Below are 17,578 nucleotides of genomic sequence, written 5' to 3'. Positions count from 1 at the left end.
AGGGAAGAGAGAGAAAATAGAAGGGGCAGGGAGAGCCCAGAGGGGACAGGAAGCACACAGAGGGAACAGAGAGAAGATAGAGGAGGCAGGGAGAGACCACAGGGGACAGGAAGAACACAGAGGGGAGAGAGAGAGAGAAGACATAGGGCGCAGGTAGACACCAGACGGGGACAGGAAGGACATAGATGCGGCAGGGAGAGACCAGAGGAGACAGGAAAAGACCAGAGAGGTCAGGGAGAACACAGAGGGAAAAGAGAGAAGACAGAGAGGAGAGAGACACAAGAGGGGCCTGAAGAACACAGAGGGAACAGAGAGAAGAGAAAGTGGACAAGGACAATGCAGAGGGGACAGGAAGAACATAGAGAGGACAGAGGCGAGAGTGGGTGAGACCAGAGGAGGCAGGAAGAAATCAGAGGGAACAGTGAGAGGACAGAGAGGGCAGGGAGGGACCACAGGGGAGAGGAAGAACACAGAGGGGACAGGTAGAACGGAGAGGGACGAGAGTAAAGATAGAGGAGGCAGGGACAGACCAGAGGGGACAGATAGAACATATAGGGAATAGAGATAAGTCAGAGAGGGCAGGGAGAGAACAGAGGGGACAGAAAGAACACAGAGGGAACAGAGATAAGACAGAGAGGGCAGAGAGAGTCTATAGGGAATAGAAAGAACACAGAGGGACAGAGATAAGTCAGAGAGTGCAGGGAGAGACTAGAGTGGACAGAGAGAACATAGAGGGAACAGATATAAGTCAGTGAGGGCAGGGAGAGATTGGAAAGGACAGAGAGAACATAGACGGAACAGAGATTAGTGAGAGAGTGCAGGGAGAGACTAAAGGGAATAGAAAGAACACAGAGGGAGCAGAGATAAGACAGAGAGGGCAGGGAGAAACTAAAGGGAACAGAAAGAACACAGAGGGAGCAGAGATAAGACAGAGAGGGCAGGGAGAGCCTAAAGGGGATAGAAAGAACACAGAGGGAGAAGAGATAAGACATAGAGGGCGGGGAGAGACTGCAGGGAATAGAAAGGACACAGAGGGAGCAGAGATAAGACAGAGGGGGCATGGCGAGACTAAAGTGAAGAGAAAGAACACAGAGGGAGCAGAGATAAGACAGAGAGCAGGGAGAGACTAAAGGGAATAGAAAGAAAACAGAAGGAGCAGAGATAAGACAGAGAGGACAAGGAGAGAATAAAGGGAAGAGAAAGAACACAGGGGGAACAGAGTTAAGTCAGAGAGGGCAGGGAGAGACTAAAGGGAAAAGAAAGAACACAGAGAGCAGAGATAAGACAGAGAAGGTAGGGAGAGACCAGAGGGGACAGAAAGAACATAGAGCAAGAGAGAGAAGACAGAGAGGGCAGGGCGATATTAGGAGGCACAGAAAGAACACAAAGGGAAAAAGAGATAAGGCAAAGAGGGCAGGGAGAGACTAGAGGGGAGAGAAAGAACACAGAGGGAACAGAGAGAAGACAGAGAGGGCAGGGAGTTATTAGAGGGGACAGAAAGAACATAGAGGGAACAGAGATAAGACAGAGAGGGCAGGGAAGACTAGAGGGGACAGATTGAACTCGGAACAGAGATAAGACAAAGAAGGACATGGAGAGACCAGACGGGACAGGAAGAACACAGACGGGACAGAGAGAAATAGAAGGGACAGGAAGGGACCAGAGGGGACAAGAAGAACACAGAGGGAACAAAGAGAAGGCAGAAGGGACAGGCAGAGACCAGAGGGGACAGGAAGAACACAGAGGGGACAGAGAGAAGATAGAGGTGTCAGGGAGAACACAGAGGGGACAGAGATAAGTCAGAGCATGCAGGGAGAGACAAGAGGGGACAGAAAGAACACAGAGCGAACAGAGATAAATCAGAGAGTGCAGGAGAGAGCAGAGGGGACAGAAAGAACACAGAGGGAAGAGAGATAAGAGAGAGAGGGCAGGGAGAGACTAAAGGGAATAGAAAGAACACAGAGGGAGAAGAGATAAGACAGAGAGGGTAGGGAGAGACTAGAGGGGACAGAAAGAACATAGGGGGAAGAGAGATAGTACAGAGAGGGCAGGGGGAGACTATCGGGGACAGAAAGAACATAGAGGGAATAGAGATAAGTCAGAGAGAGCAGGGAGAGACAGGGGACAGAAAGAACACAGAGGGAACAGAAATAAGTCAGAGAGGCAGGGGGAGACTAAAGGGAATAGAAAGAATACAGAGGGAGAAGAGATAAGACAGAGAAGGTAGGGAGAGACCAGAGGGGACAGAAAGAATATAGAGGAACAGAGAGAAGACAGAGAGGGCAGGGAGATACTAGGGGGGACAGAAAGAACACATAGGGAACAGAGATAAAGCAGAGAGCGCAGGGAGAGACTAGAGGGTACAGAAAGTACATAGAGTGAACAGAGATAAGACAGAGAGTGCAGGGAAGACTAGAGGGGACAGAATGAACTCAGATGGAAGAGAGATAAGACAGACAGGGACATGGAGAGACCAGAGGGGACAAGAAGAACACAGACGGGACAGAGAGGAATAGAAGGGACAGGGAGAGAACAGAGGGGACAAGAAGAACACAGTGGGAACAGAGAGAAGGCAGAAGGGACAGGGAGAGACCAGTGGAGACAGGAAGAACACAGAGGGAACAGAGTGAAGATAGAGGGGTCAGGGAGAACACAGAGGTGACAGAGATAAGTCAGATAGTGCAGGGAGAGACCAGAGGGGACAGAAAGAACAAAGAGGGAACAGAAATAAGACAGAGAGTGCAGGGAGATGCTAAAGGGAATGGAAAGGAACACAGAGGGAGCAGAGATAAGACAGAGAGGGCAGGGAGAGTCTATAGGGGACAGAAAGAACATAGAGGGAATAGAAATAAGTCAGAGAGAGCAGGGAGAGACTAGAGGGGACAGAAAGAACACAGAGGGAACAGAGATATGTCAGAGAGCGCAGGGAGAGACCAGAGGGGACAGAAAAAAAATAGAGAGAACAGAGATAAGTCACAGAGGAAAGGGAGAGACCAGACGGGACAGAAGGAACACAGAGGGAACATAGATAATTCAGAGAGTGCAGGGAGAGACTAGAGGGGTCAGAGAGAACATAGAGGGAAGAGAGATAAGTCAGAGAGGGCAGGGAGAGACCAGAGGGGACAGAAATAAGACAGAGAGGGCAGGGGGAGACTATAGGAAATAGAAAGAACACAGAGGGACTGAGATAAGTCAGAGAGTGCAGGAAGAGACTAGAAGGGACAGAGAGAACACAGAGGGAACAGAGATAAGTCATAGAGGGCAGGGAGAGGCTTGAGAGGACAGAGAGAACATAGATGGAACAGAGATAAGTCAGAGAGTGCAGGGAGAGACTAAAGGGAATAGAAAGAACACAGAGGGAGCAGAGATAAGACAGAGAGTGCAGGGAGAGACTAAAGGGAGTAGAAAGAACACAGAGGGAGCAGAGATAAAACAGAGAGGGCAGGGAGAGACAAAAGGGGATAGAAAGAACACAGAGGGAGCAGAGATAAGACAGGGGGGCATGGGGAGACTAAAGCGAAGAGAAAGAACTCAGAGAGAGCAGAGATAAGACAGAGAGGGCACGGAGAGACTAAAGGGAATAGAAAAAAATCAGAGGGAGCAGAGATAAGACAGAGTGGGCAGGGAGAAGCTAAAGGGAAGAGAAAGAACACAGAGGGAACAGAGATAAGTTAGAGAAGGCAGGAAGAGCCTCAAGGGAATAGAAAGAAGACAGAGGGAGCAGAGATAAAATTGAGAGGGTAGGGATCGACCAGAGGGGACAGAAAGAACACAGAGGAACAGAGAGAAGACAGAGAGGGCAGAGAGATGTTAGGGGGGACAGAAAGAACACAGAGGGAACAGAGATAAGGCAGAGAGTGCAGGGAGAGACTAGAGGGGAGAGAAAGAACACAGGGGAAACAGAGAGAACACAGAGAGAGCAGGGAGAGATTAGAGGGACAGAAAGAACATAGAGGGAACAGAGATAAGAGAGAGAGGGCAAGGAAGACTAGAGGGGACAGAATGAACTCAGATGGAACAGAGATAAGACAGATTGGGACATGGAGAGACCAGAGGGGACAGGAAGAACACAAACGGGACAGCGAGAAATAGAAGGGACAGGAAGAAAACAGAGGGGACAGAGAGAATATAGAAGGGTCAGAGAGAACACAGAGGGGACAGAGATAAGTCAGAGAGTGCAGGGAGAGACTAGAGGGGACAGAAACAACACAGAGGGAAAAGAGATAAGTCAGAGAGGGCATGGAGAGAGCAGAGGGGACAGAAAGAACACAGAGGGAACAGCGATAAGAGAGAGAGGGCAGGGAGAGACTATAGGGAATATACATTTCACAGAGGGACAGAGATACGTCACAGAGTGCAGGGAGAGACTAGACGGGACACAGAGAACATAGAGGCAACAGAGATAAGTCAGAGAGTGGAGGGAGAGACTAAAGGGAATACAAAGAACACAGAGTGAGCAGAGATTAGACAGAGAGGGCAGGGAGATATTAAAGGGAATGCAATGAACACATAGGGAGCAGGGATAAGACAGAGAGGGCAGGGAGAGACTAAAGGGAATAGAAAGAACACATGGGGAACAGAGATAAGTCGGAGAGGGCAGGGAGAGTCTAAAGGGAATAGAAAGAACACAGAGGGAGCAGAGATAAGACGGAGAGTGTAGGGAGAGACCAGAGGGGACAGAAAGAACATAAAGGAACAGAGAGAAAACAGAAAGGGCAGGGAGATATTAGGGGGGACAGAAAGAACACAGAGGGAACAGAGATTAGGCAGAGAGGGCTGGGAGAGACTACAGGGGAGAGATAGAACACAGACGGAACAGAGAGAAGTCAGAGAGGGCAGGGAGAGATTAGAGGGGACAGAAAGAACATAGAGTGAATAGACATATGACAGAGAGAGCAGGGAGGACTGAAGGGGACAGAATGAACTCAGATGGAACACAGTTAAGACAGAGAGGGAAAAGGAGAGACATGAGGAGACAGGAAAAACACAGACGGGACACAGAGGAATATAAGGGACAGGGAGAGACCAGAGGAGCCAAGAAGTAGAAAGAAGGAACAGAGAGAAGACAGAAGGAACACTGAGAGACCATTGGGGACAGGAAGAAGACAGAGGGGACAGTGAGAAGATAGAGGGGTCAGGGAGAACACAGAGGAGACAGAAAGAACACAGAGGGAACAGAGATAAGACTGAGAGGGATCGGAGAGACTATAGGGAATAGAAAGAACACAGAGGGACAGAGATAAGTCAGAGAGTGCAGGGAGAGACTAAAGGGAATACAAAGAAGACAGAGGGAGCAGAGATTAGACAGAGAGAGCAGGGAGAGACTAAAGGTAATAGAAAGAACACAGAGGGAGCAGAGATAAGACATGGGGGGCATGGTGAGACTAAAGTGAAGAGAAAGAACACAGTGGGAGCAGAGATAAGACAGAGAGGGCAGGGAGAAGCTAAAGGGAATAGAATGAACACAGAGGGAGCAGGGATATGACAGAGAGGGCAGGGAGAGACCCAAGGGAAGAGAGAGAACACGTGGGGAACAGAGATAAGTCAGAAAGGGCAGTTAGAGACTAAAGGGAATAGAAAGAACACAGAGGGAACAGAGATAAGACAGAGAAGGTAGGGAGAGACCAGAGAGGACAGAAAGAACATAGAGGAACACAGAAAAGACAGAAAGGGCAGGGAGATATTAGGGGGGACAGTAAGATCACAGAGGGAACAGAGATAATGCAGAGAGGGCAGGGAGAGACTAGAGGGGAGAGAAAGAACACAGACGGAACAGACAGAAGACAGAGAGGGCAGGGAGAGATTAGAGGGGATAGAAAGAACATAGAGTGAGTAGAGATAAGACAGAGAGGGCAGGGAGGACTGGACGGGACAGAATGAACTCAGATGGAAAACAGATAAAACAGAGAGGGACATGGAGAGACAAGAGGGGACAGAAAACACACAGACGAGACACAGAGGAATAGAAGGGACAGGCAGAGACCAGAGGAGACAAGAAGTAGACAGAGGGAACAGAGAGAAGACAGAAGGGACACTGAGAGACCAGTGGGGGCAGGAAGAAGACAGAGGGGTCAGGCAGAACACAGAGGGGACACATAAGTCAGAGAGTGCAGGGTGAGACCAGAGGGTACAGAAAGAACACAGAGGGAACAGAGATAAGTCAGAGAGGGCAGGGAGAGACTAGAGGGGACAGAGAGAGCATAGAGGGAACAGAGATAAGTCAGAGAGGGCAGGGAGAGACTAGAGAGGACAGGGAGAACATAGACGGAACAGAGATAAGTCAGAGAGTGCAGGGAAAGAATAAAGGGAATAGAAAGAACACAGAGTGAGAACAAATAATGCAGAGAGGGCAGGGAGAGACTAAAGAGAATAGAAAGAACACAGGGGGAGCAGAGATAAAACAGTGAGGGCAGGGAGAGACTAAAGGGAATAGAAAGAACACAGAGGGAGCAGGAATAAGACAGAGAGGGCAGGGAGAGACTGAAGGGAATAGAAGGAACACAAAGGGAGCAGAGATAAGACAGAGGGCAGGGAGAGAATAGAGGGGACAGAAAGAACATAGAGGGATCAGAGATAAGACAGTGAGGGCCGGGAGAGACTTGAGGGGACAGAAATAACACAGAGGGAACAGAGATAAGTCAGTGAGGGCAGGGTAAGACAATAGGGGACAGAAAGTACATAGAGGGAACAGACATAAGTCAGAGAGGGCAGGGAAAGACTAGAGGGGACAGAAAGAAAACAGAGGGATCAGAGATAAGTCAGAGAAGGCAGGGAGAGACTAGACGTGTCAGAAAGAACACAGAGGGGACAGTGGTAAGACAGAGAGGGCAGGGAGAGACTTTAGGGGACAGAAAGGACATAGAGGGAACAGAGATAAGACACAGACGGCAGGGGGAGACTATAGGGGACAGAAAGAACATAGAGGCAACAGAGATAAATCAGAGAGTGCAGAGAGAGACCAGAGGGGACAGAAAGAACATAGGGGGATCTGAGATAATACAGAAGAGACAGGGAGAGAGTATAGGGGACAGAAAGAACATAGACGGAATAGAGATAATTCAGAGAGACAATGTGAGACTAGAGGGGACAGAAAGTTCACAGAGGGTACAGAAATAAGTCAGAGAATGCAGAGAGAGACCAGAGGGGACGCAAAAAACATAGAGGGAACAGAGAGAAGACAGAGAGGGCAGAGAAAGTCTATAGGGGACAGAAAGAACATAAAGTGAAGAGAGATAAGTCAGAGAGGGCAGGGAGAGCCCAGACGGGACAGAAAGAACATATAGGGAACAGAGATAAGTCAGAGAGTGCAGGGAGAGACCAGAGGGGACAGAAAGTACACAGAGGGAACAGAGATAAGACAGAGAGGGCAGGGAGAGACTAAAGGGCATAGAAAGAACACAGAGGGAGCAGAGGAAAGACAGAGGGGGCAGGAAGAGCCTAAAGGGAATAGAAAGAACACGGAGGGAGCAGAGTTAAGACAGAGAGGGCAGGGAGAGACTAAAGGGCATAGAAGGAACACAGAGAGAGCAGAGATAAGACAGAGAGGGCAGGGAGAGGCTGAAGGGAATAGAAAGAACACAGAGGGATCAGAGATAAGACAGAGGGGGACATGGGGAGACTAACGTGAAGGGAAAGAACACAGATGGAGCAGAGATAAGAAAGAGAGGGCAGGGAGAGACTGAAGGGAATACAAAGAACACAGAGGGAGCAGAGATAAAACAGAGAGGGCAGGGAGAGACTAAAGGCAAGAGAAAGAACAGAGAGGGAACAGAGATATGTTAGAGAGGGCAGGGAGAGTCTAAAGGGAATAGAAAGGACAGAGAGGGGGCAGAGATAAGACAGAGAGAGACATGGAGAGACCAGAGGGGACAGGAAGAACACAGACTGGACAGAGAGAAATATAAGGGCTAAGGAGAGACCAGAGGGGACAAGAACAACACAGAGGGAACATAGAGAAGGCAGAAGGGACAGGGAGAGACACGAGGGGACAGAGAGAAGATAGAGGGGTCAGGGGAGCACAGAGGGGACAGAGATAAGTCAGAGAGAGCAGGGAGAGGCTAGAGGGGTCAAAAAGAACACACAGGGAACAGAGATAAGGCAGAGAGGGCAGGGAGAGACTAGAGGGGACAGAAAGAACACAGGGGCAACAGCGATAAGTCACAGAGGGCAGGGAGAGACTAGAGGGGACAGAAAGAACATAGGGAGAACAGAGTTAATACAGAGAGGGCAGAGAGAGACTATAGGGTACAGAAAGAACATAGAGGGAACAGAGATACGTCAGAGAGGGCAGGGACAGACCAGTGGTGACAGAGATAAATCAGAGAGGGCAGGGAGAGACTATAGGGGACAGAGGGAACATATAGGTAACAGAGATAAGTCTGAGAGGGCAGGGAGAGACTTGAGGGGACAGAAAGAACACAGAGGGAACAGACATAAGTCAGAGAAGGAAGGGAGAGACCAGAGGGGACAGAAAGAACACAGAGAGAACAGAGATAAGACAGAGAGGGCAGGAAGATACTATAGGGAATAGAAAGAACAGAGAGGGACAGATATGTCAGAGAGTGCAGGAAGAAACTAGAGGGGACAGATAGAACATATAGGGAACAGAGATAAGTGAGAGAGGGCAGGGAGAGACCAGAGGGGACAGAAGCAACACAGAGGGAACAGAGAGAATTCAGAGAGGGCAGGGAGAGACCAGACGGGACAGAAAGAACATATAGGGAACACAGATAAGTCAGAGAGTGCAGGGAGAGACTAGAGGGGACAGAAAGAACACAGAGGGAACAGAGATAATTCGGAGATGGAACGGAGTGACCAGATGTGACAGAAAGAACATATAGGGAATAGAGTTAAGCCAGAGAGGGCAGGGAGAGACCAGAGGGGACAGAAGGAACACAGAGTGAACAGTGATAAGACAGAGAGGACAGGGAGAGTCTATGGGGAATAGAAAGTACACAGAGGGACAGAGACAAGTCAGAGAGTGCAGGGAGAGACTAGAGGGGACAGAGAGAACATAGAGGGAACAGAGATATGTCAGAGAGGGCAGAGAGAGACTAGAAGGGACAGGGAGAACATAGAGGGAATAGAGACTAAAGGGAATAGAGAGAAAACAGAGGGACCAGAGATAAGACAGAGAGGGAATAGAGACTAAAGGGAATAGAGAGAAAACAGAGGGAGCAGAGATAAGACAGAGAGGTTAGGGAGAGTCTAAAGGGAATCGAAAGAACATAGAGGGAGCAGAGATAAGACAGAGAGGGCAGGGAGAGACTGAAGATGATAACAAGAACACAGAGGGAGCAGAGATAAGACAGAGAGTGCAGGGAGAGACTAAAGCGAAGAGAAAGAACACAGACGGAGCTGAGATGAGACACAGAGGGCAGGGAGAGACTAAGGGGAATAGAAAGAATTCATAGGGAGCAGAGGTAAGACAGAGTGGGCAGGGAGAGACTAAAGGGAAGAGAAAGAACACTGAGGGAACAGAGATACGTTAGAGAGGGCAGGAAGAGCCTCAAAGTAATACAAAGAAAACAGAGGGCACAGAAAGAACATAGAGGAACAGAGAGAAGACACAGAGTGCAGGGAGAGACTAGAGGGAAGAGAAAGAACACAGAGGGAACAGAGAGAAGACAGAGATGGCAGGGAGAGATTAGAGGGCCAGAAAGAACATACAAGGAACAGAGATAAGACAGAAAGGGCAGGGAGATATTAGGGGGGACAGAAAGAACACAGAGGTAACAGAGATAATGCAGAGAGGGCAGGGAGAGACTAGAGGGGAGAGAAAGAACATAGTGCGAACATTAGAGAAGACTGAGAGAGCAGGGAGAAATTAGAGGGGACAGAAAGAACATAGAGGGAACAGAGATAAGACAGAGAGGGCAGATAACACTAGAGGGGACAGAATGAACTCAGATAGAACAGAGATAAGACAGAGAGGGACATGGAGAGGCCAGAGGGGACAGGAAGAACACAGACGGGACAGAGAGAAATAGCAGGAACTGGGAGAGACCAGAGGGGACAAGAAGAACACAGAGGGAAGAGAGACAAGGCAGAAGGGACAGAGAAAGACCAGAGGGGTCAGGAAGAACACAGATGGTACAGAGAGAAGATGGAGGCGTCAGGGAGAACACAGAGGGGAAAGAGATAAGTCACAGAGTGCAGGGAGAGACTAGAGGGTACAGAAAGAACACAGAGGGAACATAGATAAGCCAGAGAGGGCAGGGAGAGACTATAGGGAATAGAAAGAACACAGAGGGACAGAGATAAGTCAGAGAGTGCAGGGAGAGACTAGAGGGGACGGAGAGAACATAGAGGGAACAGAGATATGTCAGAGAGGGCAGGGAGAGACTAGAGAGGTCAGAGATAAGTCAGAGAGTGCAGGGAGAGACTAAAGGGAATGGAAAGAACACAGAGGGAGCAGAGATAAGACAGAGAGGGCAGGGACAGACTAAAGGGAATAGAAGGAACACAGAGGGAGCAGAGATAAGACAGAGAGGACAGGGAGAGACTAAAGGGAATAGAAAGAACACAGAGGGAGGAGAGATAAGACAGTGGAGGCATGGGGAGACTAAAGTGAAGAGAAAGAGAACAGAGGGAGCAGAGATAAGATAGAGAGGGCAGGGAGAGCCTAAAGGGAGTGGAATGAACACAGAGGGAGCAGGGATAAGACACAGAGGGCTGGGATAGAATAAAGTGAAGACAAGGAACACTTAGGGAAATGAGATAAGTCAGAGAGGGCAGTGAGAGTCTAGAGGGGACACAATGGATATAGAGGGAACAGAGATAAGTTAGAGAGGGCATGGTGAGACTAGAGGAGACAGGAACAACAGAGAGGAAATAGAGATAAGTCGGAGAGGGCAGGTAGAGTCTAGAGGGGACAGAAAGAACATAGAGGGAACAGAGATAAGTCAGAGAGGGCAGGGAGAGATTATAGGGGACAGAAAGAACACAGAGTGATCAGAGATAAGTCAGAGAGGGCGGTGAAAGATGAGAGGGGACAGAAAGAACAAAGGAGAAACAGAGGTGAGACAGAGAGGCAGGGAGAGATCAGAGGGAACAGGAAGAACACAGAGAGGACAGAGAGAAGACAGAAGGGACAGGGAGTGATCAGAGGGGACAGGAAGAACACAGGGGGAACATAGAGAATATAGAGGGTCAGGGAGAGGCCAGAGGGGACAGGAAGAACACATAGGGAATAGAGACAAGACAGAAGGGCTATAGAGAATCCAGAGGGGAGAGGAAGAACACAGAGGGAACAGAGATAAGAGACAGAGGCACATGGAGTGACGAGAGGGGAGAGGAAGAACACAGAGGAGACAGAGATAAGACAGAAGGGCGAGGGAGAGACCAGAGGGTACAATAAGAACAGAGAGGGTACAGAGAGAAGACAGAAGGGACGGGGGAAGTACAGAGGGGACACGAAGAACACAGAGGAAACAGAGATAAGGCAGAGAGGGACTGGGAGAGACCAGAGGGGACAGGAAGAACACAAAGGTAACAGAGAGAAGACAGAAGGGACAGGAACAGAGAGGGAACAGAGAGAAGACAGAAGGGACAGGGAGAGACCTGTGGAGACAGGAAGAAAACAGAGGGGACATGGAGAAGTTAGAGGGGACGGGGAGAGCACAGTGGAGATAGAGGGTAGACGGATGTAACAGGAAGAACACAGATGGAACAGAGAGAAATAGAGGTGCCTGGGAGAGATAAGAGGGGACAGGAAAAAAACATACAGAGGGCTACGAGAAAAGATAGAGGGGACAGGGAGAGACCAGAGGGGACAGGAAGAACACAGATGCAACAGAGAGAAAACAGAAAGGACAAGGAGAAAGCAGAGGGAACAGAGATAAGACAGAGAGGGACAGGGAGAGACGAGTGGGGGACAGAGAGAAGACAGAAGTGAGAGGGAGAGACCAGAGGGTACAGGAAGAATACAGATCGAACAGAGATAAGATAGAGAGGGACTGGGAGAGACGAGAGGGGACAGGAAAAACACAGAGGGAAGAGAGAGAAATAGAAGTGACTGGGAGAGACCAGAGGGGACAAGAACAACACAGAGGGAACAGAGGCAAGGCAGAAGGGACAGAGAGAGAACAGAGGGGACAGGCAGAACATAGAGGGGACTGAGAGAAGGTAGAGGGGTCAGGGAGAAGACAGAGGGGAGACTGAAGGGACATGGAGAGTACACAGTTCGCACGAAGAACAGAGAGGAAACAGAGATAAAACAGAGAGGGACTGGGAAAGACCATAGGGGACAGGAAGAGCACAGAGGGAACACAGAGAAAATAGATGGGACAGGAAGAACACAGAGGGAACAGACATAAGACAGAGAGGGACAGGGAGAGACCTGAGGGGACAGGAAGAACAGAGATGTAACGGACATAAGTCAGAGAGTGCTGGGAGAGACTAGAGTGAAGACATAGAACTCAGAGGGAACAAAGAGAAGAGAGAGAGGACAGGGAGAGACCAGAGGGGACAGAAAGAACACAGAGGGAACAGAGATAAAACAGAGGACAAGGAGATAGGAGAGGGGAGAGAAAGAACACAGAGGAAACAGTGATATGGGAGTGAGGGCATGGAGAGTCTAGAAGGGACAGAAAGAACAGAAAGGGAACAGAGACAAGACAGAGAGGACAGGGAGAGACGAGAGGGAACAGAGATAACTCAGAGAGGGCAGGGAGAGATCAGAGGGGACAGAAAGAACACAGAGGGAACAGAGATAAGACACACAGTTCAGGGAGAGACTAGAGGGGAGAGAAGGAACACAGAGGGAACAGAGATATGTGAGAGAGGGCAGGGAGAGATCAGAGGGGACAGAAAGAACACAGAGGGGACAGAGATAACACACAGAGGGCAGGGAGAGACTATAGGGAACAGAAAGAGCATAGAGGGAACAGAGATAATACAGAGAGGGCAGGGAGAGACTAGAGGGAACAGAAAGAACACAAGAGGTACAGAGATAAGTCAGTGAGGGCAGGGAGAGACTATAGGGAAAAGAAAGAACACATAGGGACAGAGATAAGCCTGAGAGTGCAGGGAGAAACTAGAGGGGACAGAGAGAACATAGGGGGAACAGAGTTAAGTCAGAGAGGGCAGGGAGAGACTAGAGAGGACTGAGAAAACATAGACGGAAGAGAGATAAGTCAGACAGTGCAGGGAGAGACTAAAGGTAATAGAAAGAACACAGAGGGAAGACAGATAAGACAGAGAGGGCAGGGAGAGACTAAAGGGAATAGAAAGAACACAGAGGTGGCATGGAGAGACTGAAGCGAAGAGAAAGAACACAGAGGGAGCAGAGATAAGACAGAGAGTTCAGGGAGAGACTAGAGGGGACATAAAGAACACAGAGGGAGCAGAGATATAACAGAGAAATGAGGGAGATATTTAAGGGAAGAGAAAGATCACAGAGGGAACAGAGATAAGTCAGAGAGAGCAGGAAGAGACTAAAGGGAACAGAAAGAACTCAGATGGAGCAAAGATAAGACAGAGAGGGTAGGGAGAGACCAGAGTGGACAGGAATAACATAGAGGGAACAGACATTAGTCAGAGAGGGCAGGGAGAGACTAGTGGGGACAGAAAGAACATAGAGTGATGAGAGATAAGACAGAGAGGACAGGGACAGTCTAGAGGGGACACAAAGAACATAGAGAGAAACGGATAAGTCAGAGAGGGCATGGAAAGACTAGAGGGGACAGAAAGAACACAGAGGGAACAGAGATAAGACAGAGAGGACAGGGAGAGACTAGTGGGGACAGAAAGAAAATAGAGGGATCAGAGATAAGACAGAGAGGACAGGGAGAGATTAGAGGGGACAGTAGGAACATACAGGGATCAGATATGAGACAGAGAGGGTAGGGATAGATCAGAGGTGCCAGAAAGAACATAGAGGGAACAGAGATAAGACAGAGAGGACGGGGAGAGACTATAGGAGACAGAAAGGACATAGAGGGAACAGAGATAAGACAGAGAGCTCAGGGCGAGTCTAGAGGGGACAGAGAGAAAATGGAGGGAACAGAGATAAGTCAGAGAGGGCAGGGAGAGTCTAAAGGGAGTAGAAAGAACACAAAGGGAACAGATTTAAGACAGGGAGGGCAGGGAGAGACTGTAGGGGACGGAAAGAACATAAAGGGAACAGAGATAAGACAGAGAGGGAAGGGAGAGACTAGAGGGGACAGAAGGAACACAGAGTGATCAGAGATAAGTAAGAGAGGGCAGGGAGAGATCAGAGGGGACAAAAAGAACACAGGGGGAGCAGAGATAAGACAGAGAGGGCAGGGAGAGACTATTGAGGACAGAAAGGACATAGAGGGAACAGAGATAAGACAGAGAGGGCAGGCAGAGACTAGGGGGGACAGAAAGAACACAAGGGGAACAGAGATAAGTCAGAGAGGGCAGGGAGACACTGTAGGGAAAGGAAAGAACACAGAGGGACAGAGATAAGTCAGAGAATGCAGAGTGAGCCTAGAGGGGACAGAGAGATCACAGGAGTAACAGAGATAAGTCAGAGAGGTCAGGGAGAGACCAGAGAGGACAGAGAGAACATAGACGGAACAGAGATAAGGTTGAGGTTGCAGGGCGAGACTAACGGGAATAGAAAGAACACAGAGGGAGCAGAGATAAGACAGAGAGTGCAGGGAGAAACTAAAGGGAATAGAAAGAACACAGATGGAGCAGAGATAAGACAGAGGGGGCATGGAGAGACTAAAGTGAAGAGAAAGAACACAGAAGGAGCAGAGATAAGGCAGAGAGGGCAAGGAGAGTCTAGAGGGGAAAGAAAGAACATAGAGGGAGCAGAGATGAGACAGAGAAGGCAGGGAGAGATTAAAGGGAAGAGAAAGAACACTAAGGGAACAGAGAAAGGTCAGAGACGGTAGGGAGAGATTAAAGGGAATAGAAAGAACACAGAAGGAGAAGAGATAAGATGGAGACTGTAGGCAGTGACAAGAGGGGACAGGAAGAACATAGAGGGAACAGAGATAAGTCAGACAGGGCAGGGAGTGACTAGTGGGGACAGAAAGAACATAGAGGGATCAGAGATAAGACAGAGAGGACAGGAAGAGACTAGACGGGAGAGAAAGAACATAGAGGGAACAGAGATGAGTCATAGAGTGCAGGGAGAGTCTAGAGGGGACAGAAAGACTATAGAGGGAACAGAGATACGTCAGAGAGGGTAGGGAGAGACCAGAGGGGAGAGAAAGAACACAGAGGGACTGAGATAAGTTAGAGAGTGCATGGAGAGACTAGAGGGAACAGAGAGAACATAGGGGCAACAGAGATAATTCAGAGAGTGCAGGGAGAAACTAAAGGGAATAGAGAGAACACAGAGGGAGCAGATATGAGACAGAGATGGCAGGGAGAGACTAAAGGTAATAGAAAGAACACAGAGGGAACAGAGATAAGACACAGAGGGCAGGGAAGGACTCTAGGGAACAGAGAGAACATAAGGGGAACAGAGATAAGACAGAGAGGGCAGGAAGAGACTAGAGGGGACTGAGAACATAGAGGGAACAGAGATAAGTCAGAGAGGGCAGGGAGAGATCAGAGGGGACACAAAGAACACAGAGGTAACAGAGATAAGACACAGACTGCAGGGAGATACTAGAGGGGACAGAAGGAACACAGAGGGAACAGAGAAATGTGAGAGAGGGCAGGGAGAGATCAGAAGGGACAGAAAGAACACAGAGGGAACAGAGATAACACACAGAGGGCAGGGAGAGACTATAGGGGACAGAAAGAACATAGAGGGAAGAGAAATAAGACAGAGAGGGCAGGGAGAGACTAGAGGGTACAGAAAGAACACAAGTGGAACAGGGATAAGTCAGAGAGGGCAGGGAGAGACTATAGGGAAAAGAAAGAACACAGAGGGACATAGATAATTCTGAGAGTGCAGGGAGAGACTAGAGGGGACAGAGAGTTCATATGGGGAACAGAGTTAAGTCAGAGAGGGCAGGGAGAGACTAGAGAGGACAGAGAGAACATAGACGGTACAGAGATAAGTCAGAGAGTGCAGGGAGAGACTAAAGACAGTGGGAGGAGAGTTAAGTCAGAGAGGGCAGGGAGAGACTAAAGGGAATAGCAAGAAAACAGAGGGAGCAGAGATAAGACAGAGGGAGCATGGAGATACTGAAGTGAAGAGAAAGAAAACAGAGGGAGCAGAGATAAGATAGAGAGTTCAGGGAGAGACTAGAGGGGACAGAAAGAACACATAGGGAGCAGAGATATAGCAGAGAATGCAGGGAGATATTTAAGGGAAGAGAAAGAACACAGAGGGAACAGAGATAAGTCAGAGAGAGCAGGGGGAGACTAAAGGGAATAGAAAGAACTCAGATGGAGCAGAGATAAGACAGAGAGGGTAGGGAGAGACCAGAGGGGACAGGAATAACATAGAGAGAACAGAGATAAGTCAGAGGGGGCAGGGAGAGACTAGTGGGGACAGAAAGAACATAGAGAGATCAGAGATAAGACAGAGAGGACAGGGAGAGTCTAGAGGGGACACAAAGAACATAGAGGGAACGCGGATAAGTCAGAGAGGGCATGGAAAGACTAGAGGGGACAGAAAGAACACAGAGGGAACAGAGATAAGACAGAGAGGGCAGGGAGAGACTATAGGTGACGGAAAGAACACAGAGGGGACAGAGATAAGACAGAGAAGACAGGGAGAGACTATAGGGGATAGAAACATCATAGAGTGCTCAGATATAAGACAGTGAGTTCAGGGAGAGTCTAGAGGGGACACAAAGAACATAGAGGGAACAGAGATAGGTATGAGAGGACAGGGAGAGGCTAGAGCATACAGAAAGAACACAGAGGTAACAGAGATATGTCAGAGAGGGCAGGGAAAGATTAGGGGGGACAGAAAGAACAAATAGAGGGAACAGAGATAAGTCCGAGAGGGCAGGGAGAGACTGGAGGGGACAGAAAGAACATAGAGGGAACAGAAAGAATTCAGAGAGGGCACGGAGAGACTAGTGGGGACAGAAAGATCATAGAGGGATGAGAAATAAGACAGAGAAGACAGGGAGAGACTAGAGAAGACAGAAAGAACATAGAGTGATCAGATATAAGACAGTGAGGGCAGGGAGAGTCTAGTGGGGACACAAAGAACATAGAGGGAACAGAGATAAGTAAGACAGCGGAGGGAGATACTAGAGTGTACAGAAAGAACACAAAGGTAACAGAGATAAGTCAGAGAGGGCAGGGAGAGATTAGAGGGGACAGAAAGAACATAGAGGGAACGGAGATATGTCAGAGAGGGCAGGGAGAGACTGGAGGGAACAGAAAGAACACAGAGGGAACAGAGATTAGTCAGAGAGGAGAAGGAGAGTTTACAGGGGACAGAAAGAACATAGAGGGAACAGAGATAAGGCAAATAGGGCGGGGAGAGTCTAGTGGGGAGAGAAGGAACAGAGAGGGATCAGACAGAGAGGGTAGGGAGAGTTTAGAGGGGACAGAAAGAACATAGAGGGAACAGAGATAAGACAGATAAGGCAGGGAAGACTAGAGGGGACGGAATCAACACAGAGGGAAGAGAGATAAGACAGAGAGGGACATGGAGAGACCAGAGGGGACAGGAAGAACACAGACG

At 49.0% G+C, this 17,578-nt stretch overlaps 1 long non-coding RNA gene across 4 annotated transcripts in view; it reads left to right on the top strand.

Moving 5' to 3' along the window:
- Positions 1-17,578, top strand: part of LOC138716234 (uncharacterized) — a 79,121-nt gene that overhangs the window by 4,275 nt on the left and 57,268 nt on the right. The gene's annotated exons all lie outside the window — the stretch shown is intronic.

Source organism: Periplaneta americana, chromosome 16 (assembly GCF_040183065.1).
Source record: "Periplaneta americana isolate PAMFEO1 chromosome 16, P.americana_PAMFEO1_priV1, whole genome shotgun sequence".
Taxonomy (NCBI): domain Eukaryota; kingdom Metazoa; phylum Arthropoda; class Insecta; order Blattodea; family Blattidae; genus Periplaneta; species Periplaneta americana.
The sequence above is the reverse complement of the archived record's forward strand: the minus strand, read 5'-3'. Positions and strand labels throughout refer to the sequence as shown.